Source organism: Schistocerca gregaria, chromosome X, assembly GCF_023897955.1.
Source record: "Schistocerca gregaria isolate iqSchGreg1 chromosome X, iqSchGreg1.2, whole genome shotgun sequence".
NCBI lineage: Eukaryota > Metazoa > Arthropoda > Insecta > Orthoptera > Acrididae > Schistocerca > Schistocerca gregaria.
Genome location: NC_064931.1, coordinates 156809338 through 156834991, shown reverse-complemented (window position 1 = coordinate 156834991; position 25654 = coordinate 156809338). Strand labels below are relative to the sequence as shown.

At 42.3% G+C, this 25654-nt stretch overlaps 1 long non-coding RNA gene and 2 other non-coding genes across 3 annotated transcripts in view; 2 read left to right on the top strand and 1 right to left on the bottom strand.

Annotated features, from left to right (window-relative positions):
* Positions 1-25654, top strand: part of LOC126297428 (uncharacterized) — a 245256-nt gene that overhangs the window by 201782 nt on the left and 17820 nt on the right. The window lies entirely within an intron of this gene.
* Trnas-cga (transfer RNA serine (anticodon CGA)) lies at positions 22554-22628 on the bottom strand. Its single transcript has one exon. It is a non-coding gene; the product is annotated as a tRNA-Ser (tRNA).
* On the top strand, positions 23019-23093 carry Trnas-cga (transfer RNA serine (anticodon CGA)). Its single transcript has one exon. It is a non-coding gene; the product is annotated as a tRNA-Ser (tRNA).

Genomic DNA, 25654 nt, shown 5'->3' with positions numbered 1-25654 from the left:
ATGCTGTTCATGAATGAGAGCCCAACAGGTCAAATCACCAAACTGACGTACAAATTTTCAGTGAGTTTGTATGGAATAACCACTAGAATGTTCTTGTTGTATTATGAAATCGCAACCAAGACCGTAACAAATTACAGGCCCATATCGTTAACGTCAATATGCAGCAGGATTTTAGAACATATATTGTGTTCGAACATAATGAATTACCTCGAAGAAAACGGTCTATTGACACACAGTCAACATGGGCTTAGAAAACATCGTTCTTGTGAAACACAACTAGCTATTTATTCACATGAAGTGCTGAGTGCTAATGACAAGGGATTTCAGATCGATTCCGAATTTCTGGAATTCCAGAAGGCTTTTGACACGGTACCACACAAGCGGCTCGTAGTGAAATTGCGTGCTTATGGAATATCGTCTCAGTTATGTGACTGGATTTGTGATTTCCCGTCAGAGAGGTCACAGTTCGTAGTAATTGACGGAAAGTCATCGAGTAAAACAGAAGTGATTTCTGGCGTTCCCCAAGACAGTGTTATAGGCCGTTTGCTGTCCCTTATCTATATAATCGATTTGGGAGACAATCTGAGCAGCCGCTTTCGGTTGTTTGCAGATGACGCTGTCGTTTATCGACTAATAAAGCCATCAGAAGATCAAAACAAATTGCAAAACGATTTAGACAAGATATCTAAATGGTGCAAAAAGTGGCAGTTGACACAACAGACATCCAACCTCCCCTCCAATGAGCTCTCGCTTCCCACCACTCAAGTCACAATTGGCAGTTATTTAGGATCAGTGGAATGCACGTTACGGGTCATCTGGCATGGAGCTGTCCTTTTAAGTAATCGATTTGTAACAGTACGTTGTGTCACTGTGGTGACAACTTCTCGTCAAATTGCTACTGCAGATGCAGTACAATGCGCCAGAGCCATACGCCGAACACCATGGTCTTCCGTCTGGCTAATGCCACCTGTCCCCCCGAAGTCCGATCATCTCGGGAACGTACGTTCTCGTAACCGCCGCAACCAGTAATCACGTACAGTCGCTACATTCCTGCCATATCTTTCTGTAGAAGGGACAGCCAGCTTCTCGTATGTTCTATTACACGACCTCGTTCAAACCCAGTGGCATGCTGATAGTGGCGTCTTTGTCAAAGGCATTCTCGACTAACATCAGCTCACCATGTCCAGCCTCAAAGGTGACTAACACTCACGACCGTTACAGCGTTTATTTAAGGCAAACCTGATTAGAATCCTCAAAGTGGTGCTAGTATCACCACTCTTATACGGTTGGTGCGAAATCTGAATAGGCATCATTTTTCTTGGTGTTGTGGTTTCTTTTTCCATCAGTGTATGTACTTACTTACTTGAGACTGGAAAGAGGTATAGCTCTCCTTCTACCGTTAAAAACAATTTCGATATATTAGCTGACTTTCGTATGCAGCAACCTATGTCATAAACCCATCAAAGGTAAATCGGCCAGCGACTACATTTTTCACTACGAACTTTGCAAAATACGCCCTGTGGTTTACTTCTATGGGAATTATCACAATAACTATGCGCAATAACGAAAATAAAACCAGTTCACTATCAAACTCTGTTATCAGACTGTTGTTGTTGTTGTGGTCTTCAGTTCAGAGACTAGTTTGATGCAGCTCTCCATCCTACTTTACATTGTGCAGGCTTCTTCATTCACAATACCTACTGCAACCTACATCCTTCTGAACTTGCTTATTGTATTCATCTCTTGGTCTCCCTTTACGATTTTTACCCTCCATGCTGCCCTCCAATACTAAACTGGTGATGCCTTGATGCCTCAGAATATGTCCTACCAACCGGTCCCTTCTTCTAGTCAAGGTGCGCCACAAATTTCTCTTCTCTCTAATTTTATTTAATACCTCCTCATTAGTTATGTGATCTACCCATCTAATCTTCAGCATTCTTCTGTAGCACCACATTTCGAAAGCTTCTATTCTCTTCTTGTCCAAACTATTTAACGTCCACGTTTCGTTTCCATACATGGCCTACTCCATACAAATACTTTCAGAAACGACTGCCTGAGACTTAAAATTTGTACTCGATGTTAACAAATTTCTCTTCTTCAGAAACGCTTTCCTTGCCATTGCCAGTCTACATTTTATATCCTCTCTGCTTCGACCATCATCAGTTATTTTGCTCCCCATATAGCAAAACTCACTTACTACCTTAAGCGTCTCAATTCCTCACCGAATACCCTCAGCATCACCCGATTTAATTCGACCACATTCCATCATCCTCGTTTTGCTTTTGTTGCTGTTCATCTTATATCCTCCCTTCAAGACACTGTCCATTCCGTTCAGCTGCACTTCCAGGTCCTTTGCTGTCCCTGACAGAATCACAAAGTCATCGGCGGACCTCAAAGTTTTTATTTCTTCTCCATGGATTATAATTCCTACTCCGAATTTTCCTTTTGTTTTTCCTTTACTGCTTGCTCAATATACAAATTGAATAACGTCAGGGATAGGCTACAACCCTATCTCATTCTCTTCCCAACCACTGTTTCCCTTTCATGCCCCTCGATTCTTATAACTGCCATCTGTTTTCTGTACAAATTGTAAATAGCCTTTCGCTCCCTGTATTTTACCCCTGCCACCTTCAGAATTTGGGAGAGAGTTTTCCTGACAACATTGTCAAAAGCTTTCTCTAAGTCTACAAGTGCTAGAAACGTAGGTTTGACTTTCTGTAATTTATTTTGTAAGATACGCCGTAGGGTCAGTATTGCCTCACGTGTTTCAACACTTCTACGGAATCCAAACTGATCTTCTCCGAGGTCGGCTTCTACCAGTTTTATCATTCGTCTGTAAAGAATTCGTGTTAGTATCTTGCATCTGTGGCTTATTAAACTGATAGTTCGGTAATTTTCCCATCTGTCAACACCTGCTTTCTTTGGGAGTGGAATTATTATAATCTTCTTGAAGTCTGAGAGTATTTCGCCTGTCTCATACATCTTGCTCACCAGATGGTCGAGTTTTATCAGGGCTGGCTCTCCCATGGCTATCAGTAGTTCTAATGGAATGTTGTCTACTCCCGCGACCTTGTCAGACTGTAAGACGTGAAAAAATCAATTTTTTTGCCGAATAGTCTCCTCACAATTGAATGAGAAAGACTGTATAAGGAGGACACATGTGAATCCTGAAGCAGTGTTTTATTTATTTATTATTACTATCGAGTTGAGCCTCTATGGACTGCGTGGTAACAACCACATTCATTTTAGCGTCTAGGTCTTGTTCTTGTTCCAGCTTTGGCTTCCTGCCAGTATCTTCAGAGCCCATCAAGAAGTGCCTCTTTATGCTCTTCGGATAATGGCCCTATCCGTCTTTTAGACGTTGATGCCATTTTAAAACCTTGGTAGTTGTTCTCCGATCTTCTAAATTTGTTCCTGTCAGGAATTTCTCTTTCTGAGATACCAATCTGCCTAAGATCTTTTTCACATTCTTCGAACCATCTTGGCCTTGTTTTCTTAGATTCGATGAAACTCTATATTCTTTTAGTTAGTTGCTCATCGTCCATCCTCATGAGATGACCGTCAAATAACAATCGTCTCTTCTTAATGGATGCTGTGATAGGTTCTGTCTTGCTGTACAAGTCCTCATTTGATCTCATTCGCCATTGTCCATCAACCCATCTATTACATAGGATTTTCTTTAATATCCTACGCTCTCGCTTTTCCAGCCGCTCAGCTTGACCTTGTCTATTCATGGTCAAAGTTTCGGACGCATATAAGCACTCAAGTTTTACAATTGCATTCCAGTGTCGGAACTTGGCCTCTATACTCATAGACTTATTGCTACAGGTATTCTTTGTCAGTTGGTATGCTTGGTCTAACTTCCTCATTCTGGCATTAATTGCTCCTTCTTCTAATCCATTCTCGTGGATGGCTTCATCGAGACATCTTAAATTCTTAACTCGTCCGTGGTTTTTAACTATTAACACAAAAAGTAAAAGTTTTACTGAGAATATTTCTATAGAGACGGTTGTAGCTGTGCTTCATCTACTTAAAACAGTTACATCTACGTGATTACTCTGCTATTCACAACGAAGTGCCTGACAGAGGGTTCAATGAACCACCTTCATGCTGTCTCTCTACCATTCCACTCTCGAACGGCACGCGGGAAAAACGAGTACTTAAATTTTTCCGTGCGAGCCCTGATTTCTCTTATTTTATCGTGATGATCATTTCTCCCTATGTAGGTGGGTGCCAACAGAATGTTTTCGCAATCAGAGGAGAAAATAGGTGATTGAAATTTGATGAGAAGATCCCATCGCAACGAAAAACGCCTTTGTTTTAATGATTGCCACTCCAATTCACGTATCATGTCTGTGACACTATCTCCCCTATTTCGCGATAATACAAAACGAGCTGCCCTTCTTTGTTCTTTTTCGATATTATCCGTCAGTTCCACCTGATGCGGATCCCACGCCGCACAGCAAAACTCCAGAATAGGGCGGACAAGCGTAGTGTAAGCAGTCTCTTTGGTAGACCTGTTGCACCTTCTAAGTGTTCTGCCAATGAATCGCAGTCATGGTTTGCTCTACCCACAATGTTATCTATGTCATCGTTCCAATTTAGGTTATTTGTAATTGTAATCCCTAAGTATTTAGTTGAATTTACAGCCCTCAGATTTCTGTGACTTATCGCGTAATCAAAATTTAGCTGATTTCTTTTAGTACTCATGTGAATAACTTCGTACTTTTCTTTATTCAGGGTCAAATGTCACTTTTCGCACTATACAGATAACTTATATAAATCATTTTGCAAGTCGTTTTGATCATCTGATGACTTTACAAGACGGTAAATGACAACAGCATTTGCAAACAATCTAAGACGGCTACTCAGATTGTCTCCTACGTCGTTAATATAGATCAGGAACAATAGAGGGCCTATAACACTTCCTTGGGGAACGCCGGATATTACTCCTGTTTTACTCGATGACTTTCCGTCTATTACTACGAACTGTGACCTTTCTGACAGGAAATCATGAATCCAGTCGCACAACTGTGGCGATACTCCGTAGGCACGCAGTTTGATTAGAAGACGCTTGTGAAGAAGGTTGTCGAAAGTCTTCTGGAAATCTAAAAATATGGAATCAATTTGACATCCCCTGTCGATAGCACTCATTACTTCATGAGTATAAAGAGCTAGTTGTATTTCACAAGAACTATATTTTCTGAATCCGTGCTTACTATATGTCAATAAATCGTTTTCTTCGAGGTACTTCATAATGTTCGAATACAGTATATGTTCTAAAATCCTACTGCAAATCGACGTTAGTGATATAGGCCTGTAATTCAGCGGATTACTCCTACTTCCCTTTTTGGTTATTCTCGTGACTTGAGAAATCTTCTAGTCTTTAGGTAGGTATCTTTCTGTGAGCGAGTGGTTGTATATAATTGCTAAATATGGAGCTGTTTTATCAGTATACTCTGAGAGGAACCTAACTGGTTCTACATTTCAGCAGGATAATGTACTACCACATGTTGCAGGTTCTGTACTGGCCTTTCTGGATACAGTAAAATGTTCGACTGCAGCCCTGGCCAGCACATTCTCCAGATCTCTCACCAATTGAAAACGTCTGCTCAATGGTGGCCGTGCAACTGGCTCGTCACAATACCCAGTCACTACTCTTGATGAACTGTGGTATCGTGTTGAAGCCGCATGGGCAGCTGTACCTGTACACGCCATCCAAGCTCTGTTTGACTCAATGCCCAGGCGTATCAAGGCCGTTATTACGGCCAGAGGTGGTTGTTCTGGGTTCTGATTTCTCAGGATCTATGCACCCAAATTGCGTGAAAATGTAATCACATGTTAGTTCTAGTATAATATATTTGTCCAATGAATACCCATTTATCATCTGCACTTCTTCTTGGTGTAACAATTTTAATGGCCAGTAGTGTATCAGAAATACCTCCTCCAGACGCCTGCTGCGCTGGAAATATCAATATCTGTACCACTCTTATGACAGGTGATAATTTTCCATGTCAAGTCTTTCATCCCCCTTATGGCTACCGATGCAACGAAATCGCAACCTTCCATGTCAAATCCATACCTGTCTTATGACTGGGGCAGTCATTTTCTTTGCACATGTTGGGACAATGACCACAGTAACTTTACACCCCAACACAAACTTTACAAGCCTGCCGATCAGAGCGAATCTGTCACACATCCACTATTAAGTATAGTACTTTGCCAATGACTGAATACTGGTGACACCAAACAATACTGAACGAAAATCTGCGATGGACAGACATGCCTCATTTTTTCCCTGCAAGTGGTACCATTGCTTCCATCTTATAATCGACCAGATGTTAAAAACACGACCGCAACGACCGTGTTACTTTTACCCTCCATAAAAAGCAGTCTTGCCCATACAGTCACACAGAAGTATCGCTAACGATATCTGTGTTAAAAACTACACTTGCTTTATAAATCGAGGTATGGTATTGCATCAGGATTAAATGGTCTTCACACAGATTTCACGATACTGATTATAGACGGTGATCACAGGGTATGTATTAACAAGCTGAAACTGCGAGTGCACAGTGCCACTGGTGTAAGCTCGTAATAAAATTACACTTATCACCGAATTTAGAGAGTTATTCTCCTAAGGAACGTGGTATTAAGCCCATATTTGCAACTCCCTATTTCTGCTACTAGATATGTAATTAATAGATTTCTTTATAAATAAATAAATCTTCTGCTACCAGTCACGATTTTTCTTTATTTTACTTTTCGCACGACGCGTTTCGAGAAATAATTCCCATTGTCAAGTGCGTTTTTTGTGTGTGTCAAGCCATTTCTTTTGATGTCAGTGTGCGTGAGTCTGCTTCATTTCGTTGACTTTTACTGCAATACATAAGAAACACGCGATTTTTTAGTTGGGTATAAATTCGTTTTGTGAAGTTAGTGGCGAAATTTAGAAGAATTTGTACTTCCAGTTTTCTAATGGTCCATTTGTATAGAGTCTCACACACACTAAACATCACACACAACTTGTTGTACACTTTAAACATCGAACATATCTTATATAAACAAAACAGTTACAAAGATCTTCTTACAGGTAGTCCACAGAGATAACATTATAGGTCTTTAACAGATTATGATATACATTGGTACAGAGGTTATTTATCTTAACAATTTGGCTCATAAATTACTTATATTGATTTTACAATTTTGCTTATTTCTATGTTTTACTGTTTTGTAGTATATTATCGAAACATCTGAAGAAATTCACTCATTCACTTTCAAGTTTTTCATTTAATATTTTATCATCATATTTTCTGTAATGTGAATATATCTCCAGTTCTTCAAGAAAATCCATTTTATGTCCTTTATTTAGTCGGTGGATTACTTTGACATTTTGCTCTATTTTTCCAAATGGGTGTCCAGTATTATGTATGTGTGTTGATATTGCTGATGTAGTGTGTTTGTTGTGTGTGTATGCTCTAATGTACTCTGTGTACCTGGTGTTGAAATTTCGGCCTGTTTGTCCTAGGTAGAACTTGGAGCATTCCTGGCATATTGCCTTGTATATTCCAGCTGAATATGGATCATGATTGCACGTTATATTAGGTGTTACTTTTTTCTGTAGCTTATTGGATGTAGAAAACCCAATTTTTACTCTGTGAATTTTGAAAATATTTCAATCTTCTGTGGTACATTGCCTATGTATGGAATACTAGATATACATTTGTTTTTCTCTTTTTCTTCTGTGGTGCAGTTTGTACCTGGGTTTTCCTTCATTTTATCTAAGATGGTGTCAACCATGGTGTGGTGTCACCGCCAGACACCACACTTGCTAGGTGGTAGCCTTTAAATCGGCCGCGCTCCGTTCGTATACGTCGGACCCGCGTGTCGCCACAATCAGTGATTGCAGACCGAGCGCCGCCACACGGCAGGTCTAGTCTAGAGAGACTCCCTAGCACTCGCCCCAGTTGTACAGCCGATTTCGCTAGCGATGGTTCACTGTCTACATACGCTCTGATTTGCAGAGATGACAGTTTAGCATAGCCTTCAGCTACGTCATTTGCTACGACCTAGCAAGGCGCCATATTCAGTTACTATAATTACTATCTTCAAGAATGTATTCTCAACAGATAATATTTTGAATCATGCACCGTCAAGAGCGACGTTCATCACTAATCGATTAAAGTTAAGTATCAAACTAATTACGTCCGCTTTCTGAATTCTAATTCCTTGCCATGTTACAGACCTCACGTCAGTATAGTTCTTCCCTCCTCACGCTAGCCTGCGTGAGCTAAAACGCCTGCATTCCGGCCTCCACTCGTAACACGGTGTTGGCTCTTCTGCTAACACAAAGCACGGAAGCATTGTAGCCATTGGAAACGGCAATCTTTTTCACTGTGTTTATTTCTTGTTGCATATTTTCTTGGTTCGATGGTATTTTTGTTGCCCTATGCAGCATTGACCTGAATGCTGCCTGTTTATGGCTTTCAAAACTATTTATAATGGATCAAACCAAATATGAAATTACAGCGTAAATGAATTTTTTTTTCATTTCGATTATATTGGCAGTTATTGTTTTCATTAGTAACGTACTATGGCAAAGAATGTATGACATGTGTTTTAAATCTCGGCTAACTTTTCTACCGCTGAAGATGGTTTAAGACCGAAACCGGTAGCAGAATAAATATAAGTTTCACAGCCAGCTCAGTGTAATGCGTTTTGTATAATTCGTACATGGTTTTGCCCAGCGCCTAAACAAGATATACAGGGTGTCCGAAAAGTCTTTCCCTGAATACATAAATTGATAACTCAGGCTAGAAGTAAGATACATATATGAAACTGGTGTGTAACTGTTTACAAACTATAAAAGTTTTTTTTCACACATCAGTAAACTTGGTGATGGTCCGATAATTCGATCGTGCAATAGCGCGCACCAAACATTCACCTTTGGACTGCCTCTGGTGCACTCCATGACCTCACCAGGGGGTTGTGAACCCCCAAATGCGCACATTATGGCGATTCACAACTCCACTGACAAAAAAGGTCGCTTCGTCGGAAAAGGCAATTCGTCTGAGGTAACCATCATCGTCCTCAATACGTGATAGCATTTCGGCCGCAAAGTCATATCGACGTGTACTGTCATTGAGCAACAAGATCTGAACATTTTGCACTTTGTATGCACGAAACAATAAACGTTTGCGTAAAATGTCATGGAGAGAGCTCTGTGACATCTGTAATTCACGTGAGGCGCTGCGCACCGATTTCTTCGGACTTCGCAGAAAAAAACTGCGTTACAGCTTCCACCCTGTTTGCTGAGGTTCTTGGAAGACCAGTCCTCGGAAGGTCAGCAACCGATCCTGTGTTGTTGAACTTCCCATACCAGGCTTTAATGCTCTTGGCTTCAGGTGGATTCCTTCTGGAAGTGTCTCTGCACTGTGGTTGGTGATCGTGTCTGATAGTACCACAGGACACACTGTGCCTTCTCCTGATTGGTTTACATGGCTTCTTGGGCACTGCACCTCATCCACTACTTACGAACTGCGAACCTAAAACAGAAAAAAAACTTTGATAGTCGTAAACAATTCGACACGAGTTTCATATTTGTATCTTACTTCTAGCCTGAGTTATAAATTTATGTAATCAGGGGAAGACTTTTAGGACACCCTGTATAGTTATAAATGTTGAATCCTCCCTTGACGTCAAATATGTGGGGTATAGGAAGCCTGTCTTCTCGGATCGCTGGACAACATTCAAAGAAATCGTTTTAATGAGTTTTATTACAAAAGGAAATACAATACTTTGACAATAACACAGATGTGCCGCAAGCAAAGGGCGACAAACAAAATAAGTAAAGTTCTCCAGTGTATACAATTTCTAAGTCGCTGGTCTTGAAGTGCCTAATCTTGCTGCTGCTGTAGAAGTGGTACGCGAAAATTTTTAAATTTTTTTTTATGCTTTTCATTTCTGCTCCTAAAGGGAGGCGGATGGGCCGCTGGAGAGCTTATTGCTCAAATGGGGCAAGATATGAGGGTATTTCTTTTGCTGTTCTTCATTTATGTTGAACTTATTGCTAACTTACATACGAATTACAGTTTCTCTTAAGTAGCTTTTGTGTAGCTTTTAGCAATATATAATTTTTTTGTTAACTTAGAGACTAATTACAATTTTTCAAAAAATAAATAAATACCTAGTTACTGTTTTTGATAAGTAATTTCGTTTTTATTTGACTTAACACTATCTTATAAGCTGGTAGCATTTTATGTGACTTCTGAAATTTTCCCTGCGTATTTGTTCTTCTAATAATTTCCGGGTATGCAGCCGGATCCCGTCGACATTCTGCAGAATGTCAACGGGATCCGGCTGCATACCCGGAAATTATTAGAATGGTAGCATTTTACTTAATATGGAATTTTTGAATTTTGATAGTATGTTATTGAGTTACTTTGTACCAGTGGCCTGAGTGGGGATGGGAATGGGTTAACAGTTGTGTGATTGGACTGCTTTGATACAGCTTTACAATGACTTAATTTATATTTTTATTTGGGCTCAAGCCACTGTACGTGTTGCGTAATGGGTTTTGTTGCTAGGGTGACAGTGGAAGCGGAGTTGTTTTGCCGTTTTGGTTACAGTCGACTATGGCGGGTTTATGGTGGTGGGCGGTCGGGGTTCAGCGGCTGGAGGTGGAGAGGGGTGGGAGTGTCGTTGTTCTGTATGTGTAGTGGTCTTACATGCTCGTGTTGGTGTATTGTGTCAGGGAAGGTGTGGAGGGTGTTGTTTATGATTTTTCTGGGTGGGTAGGTGTAGTCGGCACGGCGCTTATGTCCTCTTCGCATAGAGGTCGCTGCTGTCGCGTTGTCGTCCTGGAGAGGGCTCAGTCAGTGTGCAATTGGCTGATGTCTTCCTCAGAGCCCTCTCTACTCTCTCGTTTCCGACTGCTTGACTTCACTCCGTAGCTATAAAGCTTAGCTTCTAGTCTGAAAATACCATGTTCTTTAGCCAAGGAAGATGTAAAAGTTTCTGGAACACAAGTATCAGGGCACTTTATAAAATTGATAAGATGATTACCAACAACTTCCTTCACTCCTGGTCTTGTGATCTGACATATAAGTTATATACGAGGCGCGTTTTTTAAGTAAGTACCGTTTTGAAATTAAAAAAAAAAGACGTGGTAAGATATCTCAATAATTTTATTTTTACATGAAAGCCTGTACCTTAATCCACTTTTAATACATAATTTCCGTCAATATTTATTAACAGACTGGGGGCTCCCCAATTAAGTAGTTCGGATCTTCTAGTAAGTTTTGATGTACTTTCCCTTTTCACAAAAGTACCTCTTGCGGATTCCTTGATTCTAATTGGTCAACAGTTTGAATCGGACACTACTGCTTTCTTTCGACATACTCTTTCCTCAACTTATTTTATGTTTAACCAGGAATATTTTGAACAGTCTGACGGTGTCGCCATGGGCAGCCCTCTGTCTCCTCTGGTGGCTAACCTCTTTATGGAGGATTTTGAGGAGAGAACACTTGAATCAGCGGTCTGAAAACTAACTGTTTTTTTTTTTTTTTGAGATACGTCGATGACACTTTCATAGTGTGGCCCCACGGAGAAGAAAAGTTAATGGAGTTTTTTCATCATCTTAACTCCACCCATGAGAATACTCATTTACTATGGAACTAGAGAAAGATGGCTGCCTTCCATTCCTGGATGTTTTGGTTAAACGGAAGAGTGACGGCACTGTGCGACATTCTGTCTATCGCAAGCCTACTCACACTGATTTATATTTACATTCCTCAAGTTGCCATCACCCATCCCAGACCATGAGTGTACTTATAACCCTTGTACACAGGGCACACACAGTGTCTGATGCAGAGAATTTGCCTAAGGAACTGGCACATTTGAGGACGGTGTTCAGAGACAATAGGTACTCGACCCGGCAAATTAACAGGGCCTTCTCAACTAGAGCCAGGAACCGGGAAGTGGATAAAGAGGAGGACGCGCCAGCCAAGTCCCTAGCTTTTCTTCCCTTTGTCGGAAATATCTCCTTCACGATAGCAAGGATTCCTAATCATTTTAATGTGAAAGTGGGTTTTCGTCCGCCTTCTAAGATTTCGGATTTGCTGGGATCGGTGAAGGATGATTTGTTACTGCGGAAGGCGGAAATCTACAAAACACCGTGTCAGTGTTGTCTGTCCTTTATAGGCCATACAACACTGACACGGTTGTATGGCCTATATAGGACAGACAACACGTACAATGGAAGAGCGTTGTACAGAACATCAACGTTGCACTCGCCTACTGCGACCCTGTAAGTCTGCAGTTGCGGAACATTGTATTTCTAACGGACGTTCAATGGAGTACGACAAAACTTCGATTGTGGCCACTGCAAAAACTCTTTGAGACTCTATGATCAAAGAATCAGTTGAAATACGAATTGCAGGAAATCTAATGAACGTGGTTACCAATTGAATAACGCATGGAATCCCGTCATCTCCGAAATTTGCTCGAGACGAAGCCGTCAGAAGACTTCGATAGCTGCGGCCAGCGACAATACCGACGGGAGCTGAGTACTGCAATTCCACCAGCGAGGGCGCTGCCGCTGGGCGGTGTGGCCCTTCTGCCTCCGCAATTGCAACGCATGCGCGGCAGTACTATCAGCGCACTATATAAGCTGGAGCGGAGAACGTCTTCGTGATCCTGTACACCTCCCGCAAACTCGACCCTCCTCACCCGCTTGTCTCGCCCATCCTCTCCCAACCCCGCCTGCTGCCGCGCCTGTATTTCCACGTCCCACCCGATCTCCATCTCTCCACCCTCCTTACCCTCTCCCAAGGTGGCTTCCGGCAGCTCCCCATCCCTGATGATGTCCTCCTCCCCTCCATCTACCCCTCCTATCAACTTTGATCCTACCCACCACCACTTCCTGTGGCCTCTCCTCTTGGCACCCTCCCTCCCTTCTCTTTCCTTTTCCCCCGTCCCCTTCCTCCACCCCTCTTCCCCTGGGCTCCCCCCTTCTCCCTTCCCCCTGTCTCCCCTACCCATTGCATCGTTTCTCCCCTCTCCTTCTCCCTCTCCCACCCTCCCCCCTCCTCCTCTCTTGGCAGGTCCCCAGACTCGTACACGGTTAGTGAACATTCGCGCGCCGGAGGTCACCGCCTCGTGTTTCTGTGTGTGCCGTCGTTTGTGCGTAAGTGGTTCAGTGTTACTCGTTTTGTGCACCTATGTTCACGTGTGACAGCTTTCGTCTATGTCTGTGTCCCGGTGCCTGAACAATTTTTATCTTGGACTCTACGCCCCTTAACGGCTCCATGTATTTTAAAATGTGTTTGTCTTCGTTTATATGTCCACCATCTGTTCCTCTCACATTGTCATCATTTCTTTCTTGTATGTTTCTCTGCGGCCGAAGAGCGGCGTAGTATGCTGCTGCAGGCCTGCCTGTAAACAGGTTTAAAATGACAATAAAGGGAAAAAAAATTTCTTCGTCAGTCCTCCTTCGGCTCACATGAAGATGGCTGGCAGTTGTCCAGCCGAAATATCTTTGAATGAAGTTTACAACAACCGCCTGCAAGCCCGAAATCTTTTTGAACCATTAAGGCACTTGTCATAACGTTGTACCAGTTTTTGAATACCCTCCTCATAGAAGTCTGCCGCCTGACTTGTTAACCACTGCATTACCACTGTTTTGACTTCGTCATCGTCTTGAAGACGCTGACTGCCCAGGTGTTTCTTGAATTGCAGGAACTGATGTTAGTCACTGGGCGCAAGATAGGGGCTGTACGGAGGATGATCTAGAGATTCCCATCGAAAAGATGTGATGAGATCTGTGGTCTGATTCGCCACATGTGCATGGGCATTGTCTTGCAGCAAAACGATGCCCTTGCTCAACTTCCATGGACTGTTGCTTTGATTCTGATGTGACATAGGCCACCCGTGTTTCATCGCTCATAACAATTTGGCGGCCGACCAGGGTGGCCGAGCGGTTCTAGGCGCTTCAGTCTGGAACCGCGCGACCACTATGGTCGCAGGTTCGAAACCTGCCTCGGGCATGGATGTGTGTTATGTCCTTAGGCTAGTTAGGTTTAAGTAGTGCTAAGTTCTAGGGGAGTGATGACCTCAGCAGTTAAGTCCCATAGTGCTCAGAGCCATTTGAACCATTTTTGAACAATTTGGCTTAAGAAATCATCACCGTCGTTGTGGTACCACTTAAAGAAAGCCAATGCACTGTCTAAACGTTTGGTTTTGTGCACATCTGTCAACATTTTCGGTAAACAACGTGCGCATAATTTTCGGTAATTCTAGTACTCTGTCACAATGCCATACAAAACACTTCGAGAAACATTAGGAAAGTCATCCCGCAAGCAGGAAATCGTGAAGCATCTGTTTTCTCTCACCTTATTGTCCACTTCCTGCACCAAACTTTCATTAACGACCGAAGGACGCCCACTCCAGTGTTCATCATGCACATTTGTGCCGCCGTATTTAAATGCTCTCACCCACTTTCTTACCATTTCATCACTCATAATGTTTTCTCCGTAAACTGCACAGATCTCACGATGAATATCGTTCGCTTTTAGCCCTTTATCACTAAGAAATCTTATAACAGCCCGTACTTCCCAGTAAGCGGGACTCACGATTATCGGAGGCACCTTAAACATTCAGTACACAACGTCAACAAGGAAGAATCAGACTGTGATGGCGTCAGTTCGTACATTAAGGTACAAGCTTTCATGTAAAAATAAAATTAATGAGATGTCTTAGCACGACTTTTTTAAATTTCAAAACGGTACTTACTTACAAAACACGCCTCGTATTTTTACTGTGAAACTGGGGCTTGTTCACGTAAAACAGTACTGTCATAGTTTACAACAACATTATGCTTTCCCTGGTAGCCGTCTTCGGCCACACTGAAGTAGTGGTTTGATGTTGGTCTGGTATTCCAGCTCGATGGGCGTGAAAGCCCTCCGGAATGCATGCACTATGACGTCGCCTCAATGATATGTGCAGACCGTGCCCTCTTGCGGCCGAGCTATAAAGCTAGCAGCGCAGGGTCCAGACCTCAGTTGTGTTCCGACTACGCTCTCGTATTGTTTGTTGTACTCATCGATGTTTGGTTGCTGATATTGCTACGTCTAGGCACTCTGTTTTGTTCAGTCTTCATACAATACTGGCCATTAAAATTGCTACACAACGATGACGTTCTACAGACTCGAAATTTAACCGACAGGAAGAAGATGCTGTGATATGCAAATGATTAGCTGTGCAGAGCATTCACACAAGGTTAGCACCGGTGGCGACACCTACAACGTGCTGACATGAGGAACGTTTCCAACCGATCTCTCATATACAAACAGCAGTTGACCGGCGTTGACTGGTGAAACGTTGTTGTGATGTCCCGTGTAAGGAGGAGAAATGCGTACCATCATGTTTCCGACTTCGATAAAGGTCGGATTGTAGGCTATCGCGATTGTGGTTTATCGTAGCGCGACATTGCTGCTAGCGTTGGTCGAGATCCAATGACTGTTAGCAGAATATAGAATTGGTGGGTCCAGGAGGGTAATACGGAACACCGTGCTGGATCCCAACGGCCTCGTATCACTAGCAATCGAGATGACACGCATCTTATCCGCATGGCTGTAACGGATCGTGCAGCCACGTCTCGATCCCTGAGTCAACAGATGGGGACGTTTGCAAGACAACAACCATCTGCACGAACAGTTCGATGATGTTTGCAGCAGCATGGGCTATCAGCTTGGAGACCATGGCTGCGGTTACACTTGACGCTGCACAGACAGGAGCGCCTGCGATGGTGTGCTCAATGACAAACCTGGGTGCACGAATGGCAAAACGTCATTTTGTCGGATGAATCCAGGTTCTGTTTACAGCATCATGATGGTCGCATCCATGTTTGGCGACATCGCGGTGAACGCACATTGGAAGAGGGTATAAGTCATCGCCATACTGGTGTATCACCCGGCGTGATGGTATGGGGTGCCATTGGTTACACGTCATGGTCACCTCTTGTTCCCATTGACGGCACTTTGAACAGCTGACGTCATTTCAGATGTGTTACGACCCGTGGCTCTACCCTTCATGCGATCCCTGCGGAACCCAACATTTCAGCAGGATAATGCACGACCGCATGTTGCAGGTCCTTTACGGGTCTTTCCGGATACAGAAAATGTTCGACTGCTGCCCTGGCCAGCACATTCTCCAGATCTCTCACCAATTGGAAACGTCTGGTCAATGGTGGCTGAGCAACTGGCTTGTCACAATACCCAGTCACTACTCTTGATGAACTGTGGTATCGTGTTGAAGCCGCATGGGCAGCTGTACCTGTACACGCCATCCAAATTCTGTTTGACACAATGCCCATGCGTATGAAGGCCGTTATTAGGGCCACAGGTGGTTGTTCTGGGTACTAATTTCTCAGGTACTATGCACCCAAATTGTGTGAAAATGTAATGACATGTCAGTTCTAGAATAATATATTTGTCCAATGAATACCCGTTTATCATCTGCATTTCTTCTTGGTGTAGCAATTTTAATGGCCAGTAGTATACATGTCATTTTGCTACGTTGCTTCGTTTTCTGTCCACTACTGCTGTTTTCTTTCCATAGTTATTGGCGACTCTCCTTCGGCGCCCTAAGCTGTTCCGCCAGTGTCCCCTGGTGGTATCTGATTGCGGTTACTACAGTTAGGTAGTCACATATCCATTCTGCTAAAACTATCAGCAAGATCTTGTATTATATCAACGTCCATAAGGTAATAGTTGTCTAAACAAGGTTGGTACAATAGTCTTGGCAGTTGGAGCATTAGAACGTCCACTATAACGACTGCCAATTCACTTTTTATGGTACAGACACAAGACTTTCATACTTCTTCGAAATGTTTTCAAGTCCTTCCATGTCATATTTTTCCGATATGCCTCTTGCTGACACATTGTTGCTCCTGTAATGGCGTAAAGGTAGTTTGATCTTGACACAGTGTCTCTAGAGTGTTACTTTTTTCCTGTATGGTCTTATATCTAGTGCTTATATTAAAATTCTATTGCTTCTGTTGCCAATTCTGGTTAAGTCCTCTTTACACTGCTTTTTGTGTGTGTGATGAGCTGTTCCTGATATGCTTTAATTGGAGTCGAATGGCATATTGTTATCACAGAGCAAAGTGCATATTAACAAATAATATGCAAGTTCGTAGGCTAGAAAGTCTTAATAAATTTTATTCTACAGAGAATAAAATCATGTTTTCAACTCTGTGGAACACTGTCTATATAAACACATCAAAAAAAGTTTTGCGTCAACTCGATTCCGAGAGTTCCGGAACTTGTACAGAAAATTGGAACAGAGATCAAAATCAACATCATTTCCGCCCATGAAAACTACACATTGCATATTATACCACCATACAGCGAGGCCTTTAGAGGTGGTGGTCCAAACTGCTGTACACGCCGTTACCTCTAACACTCAGTAGCACATCCTCTTGCATTGATGTATGCCTGTTTTCGTAGTGACATACCATCCACAAGTTCATCAAGGCACTGTTGGTCCAGAGTGTCCCACTCCTCAACGGCGATTTGGCGTAGGTCCCTCAGAGTGGTTGGTGGGTCACGTCGTCGATAAACAGCCCTTTTCAGACTATCCCAAGCGTGTGCGATAGAGTTCATGCCTGGAGAACATGCTGGCAACTTTAGTCGAGCGATGTTATCCTGAAGGAAGTCATTCACAAGATTTGCACGATGGAGCACGAATTGTCGTCTATGAAGACGAATGCCTCGCCAATATGCTGCCGATACGGTTACACTATCGGTCGGAGGATGGCATTCGCGTATTGTACAGCCGTTACGCCGCCTTCCATAATCACCAGCGGCGTACGTCGACCCACATAATGCCATCCCAAAACATCAGGAAAGCTCCACCTTGCTGCACTCACTAGACAGTATGTCTAAGGAGTTCAGCCTGACGGCGTTGTCTCCAAACACGTCTTCGACGATTGTCTGGTTGAAGGCATATGCGACACTCATCGGTGAAGAGAACGTAATGCCAATCCTGAGCGGTCCATTCCGCATGTTGTTGGGTGCATGTGCATAGCGCTGCATGGTGTCGTGGTTACAAAGATGGACCTCGCCACGGACGTCGGAAGTGAAGTTGCCCATCATGCAACCTATTGCACACAGTTTAAGTGATAACACGACGTCCTGTGGCTGCACGAAAAGCATTATTCAACATGATGGCGTTTCTATCAGGGTTCCTCCGAGCCATAATAGCGGTCATCCATTGCAGTAATAGCCCTTGGGAGACCTGAGCGAGCTGTCATCTAAAGGGTTAACCTACTTGGGTACTATCTATCGCAGTATACGATGTACAACACCATCGAAACTTTTCTCAGAACTGGAAACAGATAGAAATATGCGATTTGTTTTAAAATACGCATACATTCACTGTGAATATGCGACAGAGGTGAAAGCACTGCAAGACACAGAGGACTCTAGCGACAGCAGCAAGAGTGAGGGCTGTTTTTGACACTTAAAATGGCGACGTTTCCATTATATAAACAGCATGTAATCATTCATTATCTCAATTTGCTTCTCTTGACGCCAAATGAAATTCATCGCCAGGTGAGTGATAAATGTGGTGATGGTGTTGTGGATGTGTATAATGTGTGTTGTAGGGTGCAACAGTTCAAAGAAGGCAGAAAATCATGAGCCAACAAACCAAGACATTCTCGGCCTTGCACCAGCTGGTCTGACAGTGTGATCGAGTAATTACCCAATGAGTGTGGAACACATCGCCACCTAAGTTGGCATTTCCATGGAATCTGTGCGAAGATCTGAACTGCGTCTTCCAGGTGGATGTCATGAGTGCTGGTGCATGATCATATGGTTGTGCATGTGTCATGTTGTCAATGTTGACACATGATGTTGGTAGGAATTGGAGTTTCCCTCACTGGCTGTGACAATGGATGAGACATGGACGCCGGTTTTCAGTTCTGAAATGAATTACCAGTCTGCTCAATAGAAGCAAAGCAAATACACTCATCGCCACCAAAAATATTAGGGTAATCGCCAGTGGTGAAAAAATGACTGTGGCAATTTTCTCGGACAGAGATAGCGTAGTCGTTACTCATTGCGTTCGAAAGGGCACTGTAATTACAGATGCATCTTACCAAGACATTTTGAAGAACAAATTCCTTCCATTATTGCGTGAAAAACGGCTGGAAATTACTGCACATGCGCTCTTTTACCAAGAGAATGCACCAACGCATTGGGTGAACGCAACGCTGCAGTTTCTTCGTGGAAATAACTTTCAAGTGGTTTCTCGTAGTCATGTGACCTGGCTCATAGCGAATTTTAGCTGTTTTCAGTACTGCTGTTGCGTCAGCGATTTTTCAATGATCGTTTCCTAAAGCATCATTCCCACTGGCCATCTGAGAAAAATTAAATCAGAGGTAATACAACTTCAATGCACACGTAGAATGTTGATGTGCAGCACATAATTTTAACAAACAAAAAGCCGCATCCTTTGGGCGTACATTATTATACAGCATTCAGCTAACTCTACCGTGATATTTGTGGCTGTATCTCTAATGCAACGTAAACGATGCAGAATATGTAATTTACGAACAGTCTACTTATCTTCCACGTTTCTCATGATCAAAGTGTCATGTAAACAAATGTGCATTGCTATGTGGCACAGTAGTACAGCGATTTATCACTGGAATGCATAGAAGATGTAAAAAACCTACTAAAGAGATGGCATACATTACACCTGCGTATAACCTAGAGAATTTGTGGGGTTTGATGTTGTTTTTTACTTTGCTGCATTTTTACTCAGATCGAAGCAGAAAAGAGTTTTACAAAAAGATTTTTTTCTCATTTCGTCTAATTTAGTGAACGCCGTCCACCCCCTCATTTTTGGCAAGTAGTATCGCGCACAAAAGGTATAAAAGGGTAGTGCACTGGCGGAACTGTCATTTGTACTCAGGTGATTCGTGGGTTAAGGTGTCCGACGTGATTACGGACACACGACGATAATTAACAGAACAGACTTGAATGAGGAATGGTAGTTGGTGTTAGATGAGTGGGACGTTCTATTTCTGATATCGTTAGGGAACTCAAGACTCCGAGATCCACAAATTTCAAGAGTGTGCCGAGAATACCAAATATCAGGCAACACCTCTCACCACGTACAATGCAGTGGCCAATGGCCTTCACTTAACGACCGAGAGCATCGGCGTTTGCACAGAGTTGTCAGTACTAACAGACAAGCAACACTGCATGAAATAACCATAGAAATCAATGTGGGACACACGATGAATATATCTGTGAGGACAGTGCAGTGGAATTTGGTGTTAATGGGCTATAGCAGCAGAACACCGATGCGAGTGCCTTTGCTAACAACACGACATCGGCTACAGCACCCCTCCTGGACTCATGACCATATCGGTTAGGCCCCAGACGAGTGGAAAACCGTGGCCTGGTCAGATGAGTCCCAATTTCAGTTCGTAAGAGCTGATAGTAGGATTCGAGTGTGGTGCAGACCCCACAAAGCCATGGACCCAAGTTGTCAACAAGGCACTGAGCAACTGAGCAAGCTGGTGGTGTCCCCATAGTGGTGTGGGTTGTATTTATGAATGGACCGGGTCCTCTGATCCAACTGAATCGATCACTGGCTGGAAATGGTAATGTCCAGCTACTAGCACACAATTTGCAGCCATTCATGGACTTCATGTTCCCAAACAGCGATGGAATTTTTATGACTAACAGTGCGCCATCCACCAGGTCAAAGTCGTTTGCGATTCGTTTGATGAACATTCTGGATAATTCGAGCAAATAATTTGCCCACGTGAATCGCCCAACATGAATCTCATCGAGCATTTATGGACATAATCCAGTGGTCAGTTTGTGCACAAATTAGTGCGTTGGTAAAATTTTCGTTATTATGGACCGCTGTAGAGGCAACATGGCTCAGTATTTTCCAGGGAACTTCCAACGACTTGTTGAGTTCATGCCATGGCGACTTGCTGCCGTAATTCAGGCAAAAGAAGATCCAACACGACATTAGGAGGTATCCCACGACAATTATCATCCCAATGTACAGTTGCCCTTTTAACAAATGACTGTTCAAATGTGGAGCCTTGCATTCCACATTTGCATCCAGATTTTTCCGAAACCCTCTTTAAAGTGCTTTGTAAACTTTGCTTGTACATTGGCAATGACCTGCTCTTTTGCAAGCTGCAGTTTATTTATTTCTTCATGGCAGTTGTTTTTGCCAAATACATGAGTTCTCTTTTTTTGATCTCAATACCTTGCATTTACAGTTTTCCTAATTAATTGCACGCAAAGGAGTAATTTATTTAAGTACTTCTTTTTCTTAAGACCTGTGGAACAACATTATGTTCTTCTTTGTTAAGACTTGTGGAATAAAAGTTGCAATATGTTCTGTCCAGCTCTTGGTGATAGTCAGATTGAAATGTGAATAAACACATCTTTTGTATACACTCTCAGATTTATAATTTTTTACCAGTGCACTAAAATGTGACAACTTTCCATTAGCATTTAGAGTAATGGAAATATTCTATATTTTCCATTCGCATCTAGATTTATTTCATATTCTGTGTGTAAACGTATATAGAAAATTGTAAAAACCACCCCTTATATACCCTAAAACACATCGATTCTAATGGAGGAGGAGTCAGTATATATAAACAACTGTTTTGACTTTAGTTGTCTTAAATATGTATTTATGTTTACTGATTCTTACAAAATTTAGCTCCATTCTGCCTTTCTGCTATGTTGATAACACAGAATACTATTAAGATGCAAAATGCATTCAGCTGTTGGGAATAATGTTTGCGAAACAACACAAGATGGCTGTGGAAGGGAGGGAGACACTCCCTCGCAAGTGCAGCTCTAGCCAGCACAGCATAATCCCACTACTGGATTTGAGTATAGCCCCTCGCAAGTAGCAGTCTCACGTATGAGACAGTGCAGTACATTAGGCAATCACTGTAGTGTAGTGATGTACCTGAATGCACTATGCAGAGAATATAGTATGTTGCATTAAGCAGATGTTATAGGATGATGCCGTACCCACATGTGATAGTGGGATTATGCCATGCTGGATAGGCTGCTATTCACAAAGGACAGTCTGCCTCCCACCTACAGACATTTCGTACTATTCCTCGAACGTTATTTCCATCTGCTATAAACAGCTTGTGTTTTTAGAGTATATATGAAATTTTTGCAGCTGCAGTTGGTCAGTTCATGTGTTATCAACATACAAGGAAATAAAAATGAATATCATCATTGTTAGATGCTCATGGAGTTAGATTTTGAAAGAATTACTAAGCATAAATCTGTATTTAAAGCACATAAAGTGTGCACAACTGATATGATGTGTTAACTAACATTTTAGCACACTCCACCTTCATATCAATCCATGTGTTTCAATATACACAAGGGGTGACGTTGACAACTAGCATTGTCACCAGAATGAGATTTTCACTCTGCAGCGGAGTGTGCGCTGATATGAAACTTCCTGGCAGATTAAAACTGTGTCCCCGACCGAGACTCGAACTCGGGACCTTTGCCTTTCGTGGGCAAGTGCTCTACCAACTGAGCTACCGAAGCACGACTCACGCCCGGTACTCACAGCTTTACTTCTGCCAGTATCCGTCTCCTACCTTCCAAACTTTACAGAAGCTCTTCTGCGAAACATGCAGAACTAGCACTCCTGAAAGAAAGGATACTGTGGAGATATGGCTTAGCCACAGCCTGGGGGATGTTTCCAGAATGAGATTTTCACTCTGCAGGAAGTTTTATATCAGCGCACACTCCGCTGCAGAGTGAAAATCTCATTCTGGAAACATCCCCCAGGCTGTGGCTAAGCCATGTCTCCACAGTATCCTTTCTTTCAGGAGTGCTAGTTCTGCATGTTTCGCAGAAGAGCTTCTGTAAAGTTTGGAAGGTAGGAGACGGATACTGGCAGAAGTAAAGCTGTGAGTACCGGGCGTGAGTCGTGCTTCGGTAGCTCAGTTGGTAGAGCACTTGCCCGCGAAAGGCAAAGGTCCCGAGTTCGAGTCTCGGTCGGGGACACAGTTTTAATCTGACAGGAAGTTTCATATCAGCGCACACTCCGCTGCAGAGTGAAAATCTCAGTCTGGAAACATCTCCCAGGCTGTGGCTAAGCCATGTCTCCACAGTATCCTTTCTTTCAGGAGTGCTAGTTCTGCATGTTTCGCAGAAGAGCTTCTGTAAAGTTTGGAAGGTAGGAGACGGATACTGGCAGAAGTAAAGCTGTGAGTACCGGGCGTGAGTCGTTCTTCGGTAGCTCAGTTGGTAGAGCACTTGCCCGCGAAAGGCAAAGGTCCCGAGTTCGAGTCTTGGTCGGGCACACAGTTTTAATCTGCCAGGAAGTTTCAAACTAGCATTGTGTTGACATAAGTCTTCCTGGTAGACATTTGGAAGAATCAGAAGAAGTGACCTTGCAAACAGTTTGTTGATACTCTGGCTGACTGGGAGAATCTGAATAACTGTTGTATGCTAAAGAATCCAACACACAACAGTTAGGATAACGATCAAGAGAACGAACAGTCTTGTACAAAAAAACTGTATGAACATACATTCACACACTCAATATGGAAAACTTATGGATACTAATGGGGGATAAGGGATATATGTATGCACTGTACACACTAATGCAAAGTGGTCAATTGGCAGTATACTTGTAGAAAATGATGGGTTCGAGGAGGTTTAGCACGTTGGCGCATGTACAAAAAGTCTGTTTATAAATCTGCGCTCCTATATGGATCAGTTCAGTATTCTGGTGATATTGAACCAACATGAGGTGCAATGGGCACTGTGTGCCTTGTTATTCCACAGGGTTTATCAGAAAAACATTATAAACTGTTATTCTTCTCAAAAATAATGTTACCCTACATCAAACAGACTTAAAACTGGTTCCTGTTAAAGAAAATGCTCCTTTAAATGCAATCGATGAAGGTAACAGGAAATGCAAGATGTTGAGGTCAAATAACGTGAACTTGAGTGTCTGGCAAAAACATTTGCCATGACAGAAAACTACAAACTGCAACTCGCAAGAGACCAGGTCATTGTAAATGTGCAAACAAGGTTTACAAATCACTTTAAAGATAATATATGGAAAAACATCTAAGTGCAAATGTGGAATACAAGAACCTGAATTCAACGTACATATTTACAGAGAATGATCACACGTTAGTGTACTTGCTAAAAATGATGGAATTGGGGGCGTTTACTGCATTAGAGATTATGCGAAAAAAATATGTTTATAACATGCATTTCCAGTTCAGTCCGCTTAAAAAATGCAGTAAATAAAAAGCAAAATTAAATTCGCTGAATGCTGAAGCTTACTGGCAGGCAAAATGTATACAGTCTCCAGCAGTAGAGCATAAGTAGTACAAAGACAAAGGACTCAGTGTTCTCTTTACATTAGCAGACTGGCCAGATAGCCTACCATCTTCATGCAAATTGGTTTAATTTATGACCCTAATGAAAACAAACGAGGTATGTATCTCTTAGTTATAAATACACAAGTTTTAATTTATGACCAAATGCTTTTAGTCAAACCTTAATGACGATAATTTATGACCAAAAACGGCTGCCTTCCCCACGCCTCTCTGAGGAGAACTCTTATGTTTGTTGATTTCTAATCTTAATTACCACAATTTATGTCCAAAAGCGACAACCCCCAGTCCTGTAATCTGGGGTCATTCTCCTATTGATGGAAACCGACCCCCACCACCAGTCCCATTCCCGACCAGTCTTCGTGTTATGGTAGCCACCATCATAAAATGAGCCCACCAATCATTCTCTGCATGCTATTTGATCACCATGAGGCAGCAACAGTCAGCCGCTGCTCCCAGACAGTACATTTGTGAAACTCAGGTGATACTTGTAAGTTTGTTTTGCAGTTTGCAGCAGAGTATTGTGGCCAATAGCATTTTCTGCAAGTGCTGCAATATATGAACATCTACTATTGCTATTTTTTAGTTTTGGGGGAATTTGTTACAGTTGTGTTAATTTTTCCTCAGTCATTCATATACTCACTTTTGAACACTTTCATCTAAATATATGTAAATACAAGACTTAAAATGTTTAATAGTTACCATTTGAACAAATACGCTGATATACCAGTAGTTTAATGTCTAACAATTGCCACAGTGCATTGTTTAAGGAAACACTATTGCTTAGTATCAAGTCCATGTATCATTGTACGGAAACTTGTTACATCATCATTAGTGTGTTAAAAACATTTTTCTGCACACTGTGACGTCACTATAAGGCTGTGTAAGAGGTATCTAACACAATGATAGTATTGTGAATATGAATTATTGTTTCCTGTCTTCTACGAGTGTCTGAAAACCATTTTTGCTGTAAACCAGAAAGCAATGGCGAACATACTGAGCATAATTTCCAGTCTGCAAGTCCACATTCTTTTTGTGCTCACTGAAAGAAATGTTTCTACTCTCTGTATACTCTGAGGGATCAGGAAAATCAGTGATAAAAGTTTTCAGTTGAAAGTTTCCTAATAATAATAATAATAATAGTAATAATAATAATAATGTCTCTATCATAAGCAGCACTATGAGCAGTTGAGAGGCGACCTCTAAGGTAAG